The following is a 13400-nucleotide window of genomic DNA, read 5'->3' on the forward strand; positions in this document are numbered from 1 at the left end:
CAATACCCTCTCTGAGGAAAGTTGCATTTAGAAGTTGTGCCCAATAGCCTCTCTGAGAAAAGTTGCATTTAGAAGTGTACCCGATAGCCTATATGTGTATTTAGAAGTTGTGCCCAATAGCCTCTCTGAAAAAAGGTTGCATTTAGAAGTTGTGCCCAATAGCCTCTCTGAGAAAAGTTGCATTTAGAAGTTGTGCCCAATAGCCTCTCTGAGAAACGTTGCATTTAGAAGTTGTACCCAGTAGCATATGTGTGTATTTAGAAGTTGTGCCCAATAGCCTCTCTGAGAAAAGTTGCATTTAGAAGTTGTACCCAATAGCATATGTGTGTATTTAGAATTTGTGCCCAATAGCCTCTCTGAAAAAAGGTTGCATTTAGAAGTTGTGCCCAATAGCCTCTCTGAGAAAAGTTGCATTTAGAAGTTGTACCCAATAGCATATGTGTGTATTTAGAAGTTGTGCCCAATAGCCTCTCTGAAAAAAGGTTGCATTTATAAATTGTGCCCAATAGCCTCTCTGAGAAAAGTTGCATTTAGAAGTTGTGCCCAATAGCCTCTCTGAGAAAAGTTGCATTTAGAAGTTGTACCCAATAGCATATGTGTGTATTTAGAAGTTGTGCCCAATAGCCTCTCTGAGAAAAGTTGCATTTAGAAGTTGTACCCAATACCATATGTGTGTATTTAGAAGTTGTGCCCAATCCAATAGCCTTTCTGAGAAAAGTTGCATTTAGAAGTTGTACCCAATAGCATATGTGTGTATTTAGAAGTTGTGCCCAATAGCCTCTCTGAAAAAAGGTTGCATTTAGAAGTTGTGCCCAATAGCCTCTCTGAGAAAAGTTGCATTTAGAAGTTGTGCCCAATAGCCTCTCTGAAAAAAGGTTTCATTTAGAAGTTGTGCTCAATAGCCTCTCTGAGAAAAGTTGCATTTAGAAGTTGTACCCAATAGCATATGTGTGTATTTAGAAGTTGTACCCAATAGCATATGTGTGTATTTAGAAGTTGTGCCCAATATCCTCTCTGAAAAAAGGTTGCATTTAGAAGTTGTGCCCAATAGCCTCTCTGAGAAAAGTTGCATTTAGAAGTTGTGCCCAATAGCCTCTCTGAGAAAAGTTGCATTTAGAAGTTGTGCCCAATACCCTCTCTGAGGAAAGTTGCATTTAGAAGTTGTGCCCAATAGCCTCTCTGAAAAAAGGTTTCATTTAGAAGTTGTGCCCAATAGCCTCTCTGAGAAAAGTTTCATTTAGAAGTGTACCCGATAGCCTATGTGTGTATTTAGAAGTTGTGCCCAATAGCCTCTCTGAGAAAAGATGCATTTAGAAGTGTCCCCAATAGCCTATGTGTGTATTTAGAAGCTGTGCCCAATAGCTTCTCTGAGAAAAGCTGCATTTAGAAGTGTACCCATTAGCATATGTGTGTATTTTCTCTCTGAGAAAAGTTGCATTTAGAAGTTGTGCCCAATAGCCTGCCTGAAAAAAGGTTTCATTTAGAAGTTGTGCCCAATAGCCTCTCTGAGAAAAGTTGCATTTAGAAGTTGTGCCCAATAGCCTTTCTGAGAAAAGTTGCATTTAGAAGTTGTGCCCAATACCCTCTCTGAGGAAAGTTGCATTTAGAAGTTGTGCCCAATTGTCAGGCTGAGAGGTCCTGTGTCCGCGGAAGCTGCTGAACCCCCAACAATCCCCTTGAAATGTAATTCCCAGAACTAGATTTCAATTCAGCTCTGCAAACCACACCCCAAAGAGAAAGGGGGAAGTGGATAACAAAACAACACCAGGCTGACTGTGTCAAGGCTAACCAAAGCTGAACCTTCAGAGGATATAAGAAAAGCAGATACAAATCCTTTATTTACTTACTTAACCTTAGGAATGGGAAAGACTTTAAATCCTTAACTAATAATTAAGAATCATACGTGTTCTTCTCTTGAAATTTCTTAGAGAAGCTTGTAAAGAAGCTGAAAATCTCTCTTACTTGAGACTCTTGAAATTCACAGCAACTTCTTAATTTGGGCAAATCTGGAAAGTTTTGTTCTTTGCCTCTTTTCCAAAATTCACTAGTTGTCCAGTTAAATTGTCTTTATTTATTCTTTCCTTTTCTTTCAAACTTTTCTTTTGTTTTTTTCAAACTATTTACAATTCAATAAAGTTTGTGAATTCTTGAAGAAACACATGTTAAACACACACGCGGGTTATTTCAATACAGATGAATTGCACGTTGAAAACTTCCTGCGTTGAAGAACACGCGCACGGTAAGCAAAGTCCACGCGCAGAAAAACACACGCGCTTACCAAAACACGGCAAGTAGAATTCACGCGCAAACGAGAACACGCGCAGAAAAAACACACTCGCTAAAAAATTTCTGTGTTGATGAACTTCCGGGCCTATTCACACGAGCCTTATAATCCACGCGCAATGAGTTCACTCGCGATCGAATACACGCGTTTAAAAAGACACGCGCAAGAAACCACACGCGCAATTGAGTTCTAGTGCTGAAGCACACGCGCTTGAAATCACACGCGCTATAGAGTTCTCACGCGGCAAACAGATTATCGTGTCAGGAAGCACACGTGCTGGAAACACACACGCTTTAAAGTTCTCGCGCGACGAATGAATCTCACGCTAGAAGCACCCGTGCTGGAAATCACACGCGCTATAAAGTTCTCACGCGACGAACAGATTCTCGCGCTAAGGAGCACACGCGCTGGCAAACACTTGCGCTCTTGAATTCTCACGCGACGAACAGATTCTCGCGCTAAGGAGCACACGCACTGGCAAACACACGCGCAGTTGAATACACTCGCACGCGCAAAGGTTCAACGATATTTTCAGATTATAAGTAGTACGCGTATATTCAAATCGCGTTCAAGCACACTCAGGGAGTTCAATAGTACAAGTACAAAGATAACTTTTTACGAATTTTCAAGGAAATGTCATTAAGGTGAACAGAGCTGCAGTACAAACAAAGTCACTTATCTCCAGAGTGAATTCATAAGGATCTTCAGAGTTTCCTGTCTTCAAAAACAAATTCCTGACAACTGAACTCCAGAAACCCCCAAGAAAGTAGCCGCTCAACTGCTAACGCCTGAAGGATAAAATCCACCAGGCCCAAGTCTAAAGCAGGAGCAGTCACTAAACACGTCCTCTCAGCTGGGGTTTAGATGATGAAAGGCACAGAGTGACAGTTTAGAATGTTCATTGTTGTTCTGCAGTGTCTTCTAACCAATCAGAGCTGTCACTGTGAGACTCCATTTTGCCTTGGGTCAGAACCAGGATTCTGAATCAGCAAGTTAAGGCCAAACCAACTACAATAGAAAACTTCCCACCCAAATAAGGCTAATCTAAAAAGGATTAATAAAGATAAATAATGAGAAGGAAACTTGAATAAGGGAAAATAGCCTGAATAGGGGAAGGAAACCTGACAGCTGTGCCCAATAGCTTCTCTGAGAAAAGCTGCATTTAGAAGTGTACCCATTAGCATATGTGTGTATTTTCTCTCTGAGAAAAGTTGCATTTACAAGTTGTGCCCAATAGCCTCTCTGAAAAAAGGTTTCATTTAGAGGTGCACCCAATAGCATATTCGTGTATTTTCTCTTTGAGAAAAGTTGCATTTAGAAGTTGTGCCCAATACCCTCTCTGAGAAAAGTTGCATTTAGAAGTTGTGCCCAATAGCCTCTCTGAGAAAAGTTGCATTTAGAAGTGTACCCGATAGCCTATGTGTGTATTTAGAAGTTGGGCCCAATAGCCTCTCTGAGAAAGGTTGCATTTAGAGGTTGTGCCCAATAGCCTCTCTGAGAAAAGTTGCATTTAGAAGTTGTACCCAATAGCATATGTGTATATTTAGAAGTTGTGCCCAATAGCCTCTCTGAAAAAAGGTTGCATTTAGAAGTTGTTCCCAATAGCCTCTCTGAGAAAAGTTGCATTTAGAAGTTGTACCCAATAGCATATGTGTGTATTTAGAAGTTGTGCCCAATAGCCTCTCTGAGAAAAGTTGCATTTAGAAGTTGTACCCAATAGCATATGTGTGTATTTAGAAGTTGTGCCCAATAGCCTCTCTGAAAAAAGGTTGCATTTAGAAGTTGTGCCCAATAGCCTCTCTGAGAAAAGTTGCATTTAGAAGTTGTACCCAATAGCATATGTGTGTATTTAGAAGTTGTGCCCAATAGCCTCTCTGAGAAAAGCTACATTTAGAAGTGTACCCGATAGCATATGTGTGTATTTAGAAGTTGTGCCCAATAGCCTCTCTGAGAAAGTTGCATCTAGAAGTTGTACCCAATAGCATATGTGTGTATTTAGAAGTTGTGCCCAATAGCCTCTCAGAGAAATCTGCATTTAGAAGCGTACCCAATATCCTCTTTGAGAAAACTGCATTTAGAAATGTGCCCGATAGCCTCCCTGTGAAAAGTTGCATTTAGAAGTGTATGCTAATTGCACTTAGAAGGGTACCCAATTTCACCTAGAAGCTGCGCCCAATAGCCTCCCTAAGAAAGTTGAATTTAGAAAGTGTTCCGAATTACACTTAGAAGTGTACCATGTGCATCTAGAATTTGCATAACCTCCCTGAGAAAGTTACACTTAGAGGTATACCCAATTGCATATAGAAGTGTACCCAATTGCATATAGAATTATAAACAATTGCTTAGAAGCACCAATCAATCTTTGACTAGTTGATCCTGGAAGTGTACCTAAAAGCGTGAGTCACCGATCCTAGAACTACAATCAGAAAACCCTCCTAAATCAACCCAAAGCTCACACCAATCATGAGCGCACCAACTCCACCAGTGACTGTCAGAAACAACTCTCGTGGACCTCCTCCACTCTCCGATCTGCCCTCCTTCCCACCCCCCCCTCCGCAATCCCTGCCATCACCCTCTCCAAACACCAAGCCAGGGGGGCACGATGGCGTGCCACTCACCCCAAGACCTCTCATCCCCTGAACCACACCGCCAACCCGCCAGCACCGCTCATACCCGCTCCCCTCACTACCACACCCTACCCTGCAATCACCCACCCCCCACCTTGCCATCATACCCCTGCCATCTTCCCCCCCGACTGCACCCTTTCCCCTCCCTAAAAACAGCGCGCCTAGCCCTAGCGAGAACCGAAGCTGCCTCCCTCTCTCCCTCTGACCCCCCTACCCTCTCTCTCACACCAGTCGCTGCAAAGAAACTAAAGAGGAAACGCTCCTGGTCCCCCGCAACCTCACTGCTCTCCTCGCCTCCCTTGTCTCGACCCATGACCTCTCTCCCACAATCGCCCCCCTCTCCCTTGACCTCTCCCTTCCTGAAACCCCTCTCCCTCGATTTCTCCTCAACTCCAACGGAAACTCCCAACCGCCCACTCACCATCCTCAAATCCCCCACCCCAAACCCGACCCAAACACAGCCACGCAACCCTGCCCGAAACCTGCAAAACCTTCAGCTCGCCGACTTTTCCCTAACATCACCAACCTTACCCCTCCCCCTCCACCCTCTCTGCCTCCGCCCAATCCCGCTCCAGCACTGATACCAACCTTCCCTGCCAATTTGAACTGTATCCCGTTCTGTAGCAAAAAACAGACATTGCATCTTTGACCTCCTCGCCTCTGTCAAACCAGACCTAGTTTTCATCACTGAAACCTGGTTCTCTGATGACTTCACCCCAATTGCAAGTGAAGCCTTTCCGCCCGACTACTGCCTCATCCCACTGAACCGTCCGTCCAGAGGAGGGGGGGTAGCATTCGTCTTCAAATCTCTCTTCCGCGCCTCAATCATGGACAACCAACCCTCCATTCCATCCTGCAAATCCCTCCTCGTTAAACTATCCCTCTCCCTGTCGGTCTCACACACCTTCCTAATAATCTACAGGCCCCCTGGCCATGATAGACATTTCGCAAACAACCTTTGCGACTCTATTGCCACCCTCCAAATAAACCATCCCAACCTCACCCTTCTCGGAGACTTCAACATATGGCTCGACATCCCCACCAACCCTATGACACTCGCCCTGGTGGACGGTCTAGATGCAATTAATCTCCAACCCCACATAAACGGCCCGACGCATTTTAAAGGACACACTCTCGATGCCATCTTTAGCTCCAACACCCCTATCATCTGGTCCGATCACTTCATTCTCTCGTTCGCCATCCCCTCACCCGGCCCCGCATCTGAACCTCCGAACCTATGCAAATGCTGGAAAAAACTAATAATCACCCCGGACCTAGCCGAGGCACTCCTCCAGTCCCCACCACCTACCTGCCGCCCCAACAACCAACTAACACCTGAGGCCTTTGACACATGGCTCAACGCATCTTTGGTGCGACTCACACCCCCCGTGCAAACCATCAACCCGCCGTGGCCCTTTCCCCAGATGGTTCACTCCTGAGCTGAAGACCACTAAACGACACTACAAATACCTAGAACGCAATTGGCAGAAAGAGAGAACCCATGAGAGCAGGACCACCTTGGCCCGACACTTGTACCTGTACAAGGCCGAAATCCGGAAAGCCAAAAAAGCCCACTACAACACCCGAATCCTAAACTGCGAAAACCCAAGTAAAGAACTCCACAAAATCATCGCCGAATTCACCAATCCAGCTTGTAATACAACCGTCCCGACCCCGTCACAAACACTGTGTGACTCACTCTCCCTCCACTTTTACACCACAGCTATTGAAAGGACAAAAACTCTAAACACCATACTGACTCTCTTACAACCAACCGACAATCCTCCACCCGTACCGGCCAGCCCGTCAGCTACAACCTCTACCAACGTTTGAATCCTTTAGTCCAATATCACCAGAACAATTTCTCAAACTTCTATCTGCCCGCAAACCATCTGGATCCCCCCTGGACCCCTGCCCAGCCACAACCCTTAAAGAAATGTTTGCTTCCACCTGTGCAGGAGAACACGCAAGATCTATCATAAATGCCTCCCTTTCCTCCGGTATTTTTCCCGAAGCATTCAAAATGGTACACGTCAAACCTCTAATTAAAAAAACCTTCGCTCGACCCTCTCGAGCCCAAAAACTACCGACCAATCTCAAACACCAGATTCCTTGCAAACTCATTGATCGAACCGCCTACTCTCAACTAAATGCCTTTGTCGAAGCCAACAATCTCCTTGACCCCGCCCAATCAGGTTTCAGAACACGTCACGGAACTGAAACCACCCTAACCTCGATCTGGGACGACCTTAAAATGACAGCTGACTCCGCGGGATGTGCCGCTCTAATCCTTCTCGACCTATCCTCTGCCTTCGACACGATCAATCACTCAATCCTCCTAGACCGCCTCCACTCCCTAGGAATTCGTGGAACCGCTCTTAAATGGATAGCTTCATTCCTTAATAACAGGCACCAAATAACGACACTCTCCAGCTTTACGTCCCAAGCTCGACCAGTCGACACGGGAGTCCCTCAAGGAGCGTGTCTATCCGCCCTCCTGTTCAATCTCTACCTGATCACCCTCCCACCAATAATTCGTTCTCACAACATCCTTTGTTACAACTACGCCGACGACACTCAACTAATTCTAAAATTCCTGAACTCGAAACCCAACTCCCGACCCGACCTGGAATCCTGCCTCCTTAACATAGAACGCTGGATGACCCAAAGCCACCTCTTGTTAAACCCCTCCAAAACTGAAATCATGGTTTGCGGCAACACCGATCTTCTTCCGCACCCACTACCCTGGCCACCCGCCATGGGCAACTTACCTACACCCTCCAGCACAGTGAAAAATCTTGGGTGCACCCTGGACTCCGACCTAACACTCTCGCGCCAAGTCAACAATGTCTCAAAGTCCTGCCACTACCACCTTAAAACCCTTAGACGCATCTTTCCATACCTCTCATTTCCCAACAGAGTCTCCGCTGTCCAATCAATCGTTATTTCCAGACTGGACTACGGGAACCCCCTATACCTCGGAATCCACGCCTACCAACTGAATAAACTCCAAACAGCACAAAACGCGGCGGCCAAAATGCTACTTGTGCTCGGTCCAAGAGACCACGTATCGCCAGCTCTTAAAACACTACACTGGCTTCCAGTAGCCCGTAGGGTGGCTTTCAAAACCTTATGCCTCTCCCATCGAGCACTGCATAAAACTGGACCTCAATATCTTCAAGACAAACTAATACCTTATCATCCCACTCGCACCCTAAGATCAAGCTCAGCCGGCCTCCTGGTAATTCCCAAGACGAACTCAGTCAGGCTAGGCGGATCATCATTCTCAGCCCTGGCTCCAACCCTGTGGAACTCACTCCCACCCCACATCCGCCTAACTGAGGACTTAACGTCCTTCCGCAAACTACTGAAAACCTGGCTCTTCCCCTAAAACCAAACTAGCATCATCATAATAATACCTACCCAACAAACTACCTAAAGCGAGAAAAGGACCACCAAATAAACTCGAATGTAAACTAGAAAGACAAACAGACCTAAACGAGTAACACAGATCAAAACAGTGAAACGGATAATAGGAATGAATCATTGAGAACCAAAGGAGATGTGAACCGATGAAAGGGACATAATGAATGAGGAGGGAACAAAGTGAATGACATAAATGAAATAGTTAGAATGGATGAAACGTATAGAAAAGACAAATACACTAAGTGGAAGCGTGCATGAGTGGAAGAACAGACGACTAGAAAGATCAAATGAGTATGGTGACCGAATTAAGTAGTTGAACATAATAATGCCAATGAGTATGAAGCGAACAAAACGCAAGAGCGCATAGAACTCAGCTGGATAGTGCAAGAGGGCGAGGGCGTAGAACTATATTGAACGGACAAACGTTTAGACATGGAGAAAAAAAAAAAAAAAGATTGTATTGAAGATTGGATGAGCACAGAGAGCGGATATGCACGGAGAGCGGGTGAGCGGATGAGAGTGGACAGCGGATGAGAGTGGAGAGCGTATGAGAGTGGAGAGTGGAGAGCGGATGAGTGTGGCGAGCGGGTGAGTGTGGCGAGCGGGCGAGTGTGGAGAGCAGGCGAGTGTGGAGAGCGGAGGAGCGTGGAGAGAGGTAAGAGTGAACAACGTCTGATTGTGGAAAGCGCAGAAGCAAGTGTGGAGAGCGACTGAATATGAACACTGCAGAACGTATGAAGTAGTTGAGCAGTGGAGAGGGACTGAGTGTGTAAAGCGACAGAGTGTGTAAAGCGACGGAGTCTGTAGAGCAGAGGAGTGTGTAGAGCTGAGGAGTGTGTAGAGCGGATGAGTGTGGAGAGCGGATGAGTGTGGAGAGCGAAAAAGTGAATGTGTAGTGTGGATGAGTGTAAGGAGCGGATGTGTATGTGGAGTGAATGAGTGCTTGCTGCGAATTAATATGTGGAGCAGACAAGTGTGTGAAGCGGGTAAATGTGTGGTGTGGATGAATGTGCGTAACAGATGATTGCATAGAGCGGCAAATACATAGAGTAGATAAGTGTGTGGAATGGATGGACATATGGAGCAGACAAGTACTATTGTCAAGCTGACTAGTAGTATGTTGTGCCGATGAGTGGGTGGACCGGATGAGCGTTTTCGACTGAACGAGTGTCTAATCTGGACGAGTGTGTAGACTGGACGAGTGTGTAGACTGGACGAGTGTCTGGAGTGGGCGAGTGTCTGGAGCGGACGAGTGTCTAGAGCCAACGAAGGTCTGGAACGGACAAGGGTCTAGAGCAGAGCAGTATTTGGAGCAGACGAGTGTATGAGGAGCTGACGAGTGTGTGGAACGGACGAGTGTGTGTACCGAACGAGTGGAGCGGATGAATGTACAGAACTGATGAGTATGTAGAGCCGATGAACGGATGGAGCAGATGGGTTTGTAGAGCGAGCAAAATGCATAGATCCAACCTACCCGCACGGAACTGCGTGACATACATATTATGCCTTCGAATGAAAGGAACATTCGAAAAACATACATCATACCACACCCCACGCTTACTCTCTCCCTTACACCACCACTCAACTAGAACACAGAGATACTATGACACCATTTGGTATAACTGTCCTCATATCTACATTATCCCGCTCACTCCACATCACTCTATGTAAACATTGCTGGTTTTTACAACCCCCAGCCAGGCGTTTTTCTCAGGCCTAACGCAGCCACACTCATTCTGGATAAAGCCGGCCAGAGCGAACACATACTCCTGATCTCTCAACCACCACACCTACCGCTAAGAAGCAGCTACCACTTGAACTCCGCACCAGCTGCACACATACCTGGTGCACACACGCACCTTTTAGACTCTCTCTACTCTCTATACTGACCCGAACTTCGGTTCCCAAGGGCGTTCAACCTACCAGCGCCTTCAGACCATACCAATGGTATATAAGGCGCTATATAAATGCAAAATAACATAACATAACATAACATAACAAGGGGAACACATAGCTGACAATAGGCCATTAAGGCCTAGGGCACTAGAGGTCTTCCTCATGGGAAAAGGGGGGATACAGCATCTTGTCCAATGAAGTCATGACATCTCCCTGGTAGTTGTGTCCTCCCATGTGATCCTCCCTTTTATAGCCGACTCCAGGGTCAGGATCGGATAGCAGCTGCTGTCCCATTGCTACATGGGACGAGGTCACAGCTGGGGTATCCGTGATGACTCCATTGGAGTCATCACACCAGCCAGAGTGTCTCCTAAAAGCTATGCTAGGATTATATAAGGCAAGCAACATTTTAACTCTCTCCCCAATCTTCCACCTAATTACAACAAAGCAAGCACAAACAAAGGCCCTAGAAGGGGCAGATGGGCCCTGATTGTCTCTAACTCCATCCACACCAAGAAGATCTGTGAGCCTAGATTTGACTACTTTAAGCCCAGTTAAGTGCAACACCAGCCCCATATCATTCTTGTTAATAGATTTCATCTACAATAACCCCTCCACCAAATACAAAACTCCCTTTCTTAGTTTAAGAAGCCGGCCCATGACCTATTAACACTATCTACATGTGCCTTTCTGCTGGGTGTTTGCAAGGTCTAAACCAACCTTCTCCCCAACTCCTGTGATTAAGAGATGTTTGGAAACATGGTCTGTCACTGCTTCCCACACCTTGTACGAGAGGTTGGCCATGAAGCAGGATGCAGCCTCAAACTATTGTTTTTGCTAAATACTGGCATAAACATCAGAGATTAACAAACACTTTATTGGACCAATCACATTCTGGGCAATTATTGTCATGTCATGTAGTGCACTCCATCACGCACCGAATCGACACTGAAAAACCTTACCTAATATAGAACAACATGCAGACTGATGCCTGATGAAGCAGCTTCAAATATCAAGTTCCCTTCTCACCAGCGGCGATACTGGATGCACTCCGAAATGGGTTCACCCAAGCCCTGAATGTTATGGTCCACCTCAAACGTTGACGTTCCTAGACCAGCAAAGGAAAGGCAACAGACAGTTGAATGATGACCTCCAAGCATTGAAATCATGCAGAAAATGTAGGAAAATCCAAATCATCGACTGCTGATTCCAGAGGCTACAACCCCACCTTGCTAACAGCTGACAGTCTACATCCTTTGTGAGCTAGTACAATGAAACTAATATGCCCCGTTCCCCCCCTTGACAACTTTGCAAGTACCAAATGCAGTTTGCCCCCTCGAAGGTCAAATCCTTTCAATAGAAATTTAGAGAGTCAGGGTAAGACCATATGCGAGTGCGTTTAGGCCAATAATTATTCCCAGGGTGGCGTGCTGCAGACCTAGTGTGTCGATGTTCAACCCTTAAACTCAAATATTAAACAATTAGCAAATTAGACAAGCAACCCGCGCTTACCACTAAAATTTATATTGAATGAGCATATGATGAACAAGAATATCAATACAATAGTTAGATATTCAAAACTGCTGGGTTTATTGTGTTCCTCTTCTTCTGATTTCAGCCAACATGTGTTTCGGCACAATGTCCTCCACAAGGAGCTGGTAATTAAGTGGAAAATCCCAACAAATAGAGGGTAAAGTTCTGCTGTAACTCGATGGTCTCTTGTTTTAATGTTTAATGTACTAGTTAAATCTTGAATTGCTCCACGACTTGGTTGTTCCTTAATTATAACAATGGTAGGGGGGGTTTGCCTCATAGTAGGTCCCGATATAGAATCCTATGGTCGGAAAGGATGTCCTGTAGAAAGACATCCCATGCAACTCTGCATCATCAGCATCGCCTCTCTACTCAGATGCATCCAATTCATGCTCATGATGCCCTTATTAAACTCTCCAAGTTCGGCCCTAAGCCCCCAATGTCTAAAAGTACTTTAAACCTGTGGCCACTACATCAGACAATCGCAGTTCAAGAGTCGCTAAAATTGCTCTACCAATAAGCTCCTACTTGACTCAACTCCTCAATGTCTCAATGAATCATTCTAAATCATGTATATACACTCAGAATGGAGATGGTTTGAAACTGTGACATCTGCCAAAATTATATGTAGGGTGCACTGATAAGGTTGTTTTCAGAAGACCACTGCTAGAAGAACCTTAATACAGGAATGCACCTGCAAAAGTAATCTAGTGTAGGTTCAATATTGACATGTAGTGTCTGAACAGGCCTGGCATTACAGAGATGGGCATTGTGTTAATTAGGGAGAAATGAAGCCTTCCTTTGTGAGGTCATAGAATATTCCACTCATTGTATATCAATGGGCTGAAATAGGTATAAAGAGGTGTTGGGCAGGGAACAGTCTGGGATTGCATTGGCACAGGTTTGTTCTTCTTGTCTGTGTTCACCTAATAAAGTTGCAAATATAGATTTGACAAACGTGCCTCACCCGAGATTGAGTCTTGTGTCTGTTGTCCGCAGTGCACCTCTTTAGTATGATGTATTTATATTGTCTCCCCTAAATCGTGTACATGCTGATAACAAAACTACAAATTGAAATCAGGATTTCTTTCCTGGCTCACCAGAGGATTCCCAGTCGACTAGCCAATAAGATGCCTTAAGGCGACCCCCCAAAATATGCTGGCAATCCAAAGCACAAATATTTTGTAAGAAAATTCCTCCTTTTCATGGGCTTCTCAGCCTGGAACTCCATCTATTGTACCCCTAATATGGCCTCCCAAAGTAAAGAATTAATCATTCAAGATCCTTCGTTCGGTGCACCCTATAGATCGTAAGCCACTGAAAAGTGTGTTGCATCCTTACTATGCCCTCCCTTGCACATGTATTGCGCTAACCGCGTGGAATATGGGATTGATACCACTCTGAAAAATCTTCTACAGACAATTGTATTTTGCACACACATCACATTTATGCCATTTTCCATAGTGCTGCGATTACATTTCTAGAGTGCAAAATGGAAGAGGAAGGTTTTCATCCTCTTTTGGAAAGTCATAAGACATTTGATGCTGCAGTCATCCCCAGGAAGAGAGATGCAAAGGTTTGACCATAAAACCTGAAAAGAGTGACCTAGATCTTTAGCTCACTTAAAGCAGGTG

At 45.2% G+C, this 13400-nt stretch overlaps 1 protein-coding gene across 2 annotated transcripts in view; it reads right to left on the reverse strand.

The window, feature by feature from the left end:
- CIMIP4 (ciliary microtubule inner protein 4) overlaps positions 1-13400 on the reverse strand; it is a 960512-nt gene that overhangs the window by 791564 nt on the left and 155548 nt on the right. For both annotated transcript variants that reach the window (XM_069653007.1, XM_069653008.1), the window contains exon 2: positions 11196-11341. The gene's annotated coding sequence lies outside the window, so the exon portion shown is untranslated. The remainder of the gene's footprint in view (positions 1-11195; positions 11342-13400) is intronic.

The sequence above is a fragment of the Ambystoma mexicanum genome, chromosome 3q, assembly GCF_040938575.1.
Source record: "Ambystoma mexicanum isolate Mex_15411 chromosome 3q, UKY_AmexF1_1, whole genome shotgun sequence".
Lineage (NCBI taxonomy): Eukaryota > Metazoa > Chordata > Amphibia > Caudata > Ambystomatidae > Ambystoma > Ambystoma mexicanum.